The 3,615-nt window shown below is 38.1% G+C and overlaps 1 non-coding gene across 1 annotated transcript; it reads right to left on the minus strand.

Moving 5' to 3' along the window:
- Positions 1–3,142: 3,142 nt before the first annotated feature.
- On the minus strand, positions 3,143–3,248 carry LOC132634501 (small nucleolar RNA R71). Its single transcript, XR_009580220.1, has one exon. It is a non-coding gene; the product is annotated as a small nucleolar RNA R71 (small nucleolar RNA).
- Positions 3,249–3,615: the final 367 nt, after the last annotated feature.

Raw genomic sequence — 3,615 nt, forward strand, 5'->3', positions numbered from 1 at the left:
CTGCTAGAAAAGGAGGGGTTCCTAGTGATACTATTCCAAACCCAAAGAATGGTGGGGGAGTAGAACGTACTTTTGCTATTAGCACGAGGAGTGGTAAAATACTTCAAGGTGCTGATAAGAAAGTGGTTGATCTATATCCTATTATTGAGGAAGAAGAGGTGCATTCTGAAGTTCCTATTATTGACGAGGAAGTCTGTGGTGAAGAAAAAGTTGTTGATATTCCAAAAGTTGCTGCTGATACAGGGAAACACTCGATAAAAGGGGCTCTTCACCCTTTGACTCAGATGTACAAAGCAAAGCCTCCCTTTCCTCAGAGGTTGGCAAAGAAGAATGATGATGCTAAGTGTCTGAAGTTCTATGATCAGTTGAAGCAGTTAACATTGAATTTTTCATTCTTAGATGCTGTCAAAGAGATGCTTGGATTTGCTAAGTTTGTAAAATACCTGCTTATGAAGAAAAGGCCTGTTCAACATGAGACAGTGAATTTAACTCATCGTGTGAGTTCAATTATCGCTTCCACTACAGTTCAGAAGAAGGGAGATCCAGGGGAGTTTACCATTTCGTACAATATTGGGCTTCATGCATTCGACCGTGCTCTGTTTGATAATTGGGCGAGTATCAACTTGATGCCCCTTGCTATTTTCAAACAATCTAGATTGGGGACTCCTAGACCGACTTCTATGCGATTACAGATGGCAGACAGATCTATCAAGAAGACAATTGGGGTTATAGATAATGTATTGGTGCAAGTGGGTAAGTTCATGTTGCCTGCTGATTTCGTGATTCTGGATTATGTGATGGATAGAGATATTCCCGTCATCTTGGGAAGACCGTTCCTTGCTACGGGAAGAGCGCTTATGGACTCTGAAAAGAATGAAATTAAGTTCCGAGTGAATGATGAAGAAGTGACTTTCCAAGAAAGCCAGGGGATGAAGTTTCCAAGCGCTTATGAGAGTATCTCGGTTATTGATTCGTTTGATGGGATTGATGATGCTATCGAACATAAAATGGAAGAAGAAAGTCAAGGAGAATCCCTCGCTGCAGTTCTGATAAACTTTGATGCTTGTGATATGGAGGGCTACGTGGAAACTATAAACACGCTTGAGGGTCTAGGTTTCTACACTTACCACCAAAGAAAGCTTGATCTTGATCTTGCAAATATAGTTGATGTGGCGTGATTTTTACGCCAAAATCGATACTTTTTGGCTATAAGTTTTACTTGTTGTTAAGCAAGTCGATGTGATTTTACGTGTTTCTTAGTGTTTTTCAGGTAAAGGAACAGATTTGGCAAAATCGCAGTTGAAGTGCAGAACCAGGTCGTACATTGAGGTTTACGGCTCGTATTCTACAATACGGGCCGTATTCCATGGTCGTATTAAAGGATTTCAGAAACAGAAAGTCAAGCTGAGAAGATGGTGAATTACGAGCTCAGTTTACGGACCGTATTTCAGTTTACGGTCCGTATTCCATCACGTATTTAGTCATTCAAGCGTCTGGCAGAAAGTCTAAGATTAGCAAAGTGAAAGACGACCAAGAAGTTTACGGACCGTAAACCACTTTACGGTCCGTATTTTGGAAGGTTAAGTTCCACACAGCTGAGAAGACGACGAGGGCGTAAACCATTTTTACGGTCCGTAAAGTGATTTACGGACCATATTTCATCATGACGGGACTGAAGTGCAAAATCTGTAACTTATGTAATTTCAAAACCTATAAATAGTCATTGTAGGGTTTTAATATTCAGCATTCATTATATTTTTGTCTCTTGACTTAGGATATTAATTCTCTCTAGTTTTTGAAGATTCAAACATCAATTCAAGTATTACGAATTCCTTTTTTATTCCAAAGTAAGCAATTATGAATTCTTCAATTTCTTATTTCTTGTTCTTTGTCATGAGTAACTAAATTCCCTTACTAGGGTTGTGAACCCAATGATGGGTGTTTTGTGATTGGGTTGTGATTGATATACAAATAATGTATTATTAGGGTTTAGTTATTCTTCATTCTTCATTCATAATTAATGGTTGCAAACATTGATTAAAGCCATAAACCCTAAATTTATTTGGAAAAATAATTAGGGTTGGTAAGAATAATTAACAAGAACTCAAAGCTTTAAACTTTGTTTAATAAATTCACTTAGGAATAAGAGGAATTTACTTGGCATGATTAATCGTTCTTCATAATCACTTTCTTATATTTGGGAAAATCATAGAAAGATATAATCTTTATTTATTGGGAAATAGTAGAGATTCACATAGAGATTAAGTGCATTCATATAATGATCCATTACAAGTATATCAAGATCAATACCCATGATCATACACTCTATCTAACGGGGACACAACCTTAGTTTCTTTTACCATAAATAGTCACCCAAGGAATAATTTAACAACTAGTCATAGAAAAACCAACTTTTACACAAATTCTCGGATTAAGACATTAGACCTAGAACTTAGCACCTACGACTTTAGTAACCTTTTCACACCATATTCCCTGTGGGATTCGACCCCAACCTCGTTGGGTTACTATATTTGACAACTTCCGCGTTATACCATTAATAGGTGTAATTTGAGCGTATCAAATTTTGGTGCCGTTGCCGGGGAATACGATTTTGAAATTACTAAATAGTGTTTGCTTTGATTAAAGTCTTTTGCTTATTCCATCACACATTGTTTTCTACTCTGTGTAAACTAGGTGAATATGAATCAAAATCAGCAGAATCAGCGTGCTGGTAATCAGGTGAATCGGTTGAACAATCAGGCGAATGAATCTGATGATGAGAATATTTTTGCTGAACTTGTTCAAGAGGAGGACTATGCATATGCTATTGTTCAACCTCGAGTTGGAGCTGCTACAGTGAAAATTGACTCATCTTTATACCAGCTGTTGAAACTTGAGGGATACTTTCGAAACTCTACCGAGAATGACCCCCAACGTCATTTGCAGAATTTTGTGGATGTGTGTGATAATCATATCCAGAAAAATGTTCCACAAGATGCTATTCGGTTGAGGTTATTCAAATATTCCTTAGATGGGGAGGCAAGAACATGGTTCGAGAAGCTGCCCCAAAATTCGATTACTTCATGGGCAGAAATGGTAGCTGTTTTTCTTACAAAGTGATACCCCCCTAGCAAGAAGGCTGAGATTCGCGACAAGATTTATGAATTCAATTAGCGACCGGGGGAACAACTATATGAAGCCTGGGAGAGGTTCAAAGAGTATTTGTAGAAGAGCCCGAATCATGGTTTTCCGGAAAATATATTGATGGAGAAGTTCTACATAGGGTTAGATCCAGTGACACAGTCAGTAGCTAACAATGCAGCTGATGGGTGTTTTATGAACAAGACCTTTCGACAAGTGACCACCATATTTAACAAGCTGACAACTCATAATCAGGCTTGGCACTCAAACAATGCTGAAGTGGTACCATATGGTAGTGTTATGCTCCAGAATATAGTGAAGGAAAATCAGGATACCCAGCAAACATTGGCAGAGCTTGCAACAAATAATTTTCTTGCTGACGAAGAAGTTCGATGAATCTCAGATAAAAAAAGTAACTGTTTGTGAGGATGATGTAGTTTTGCCAAAAAAGATGTACCATGCTCATGATGGTCC

Source organism: Lycium barbarum, chromosome 3, assembly GCF_019175385.1.
Source record: "Lycium barbarum isolate Lr01 chromosome 3, ASM1917538v2, whole genome shotgun sequence".
Lineage (NCBI taxonomy): Eukaryota > Viridiplantae > Streptophyta > Magnoliopsida > Solanales > Solanaceae > Lycium > Lycium barbarum.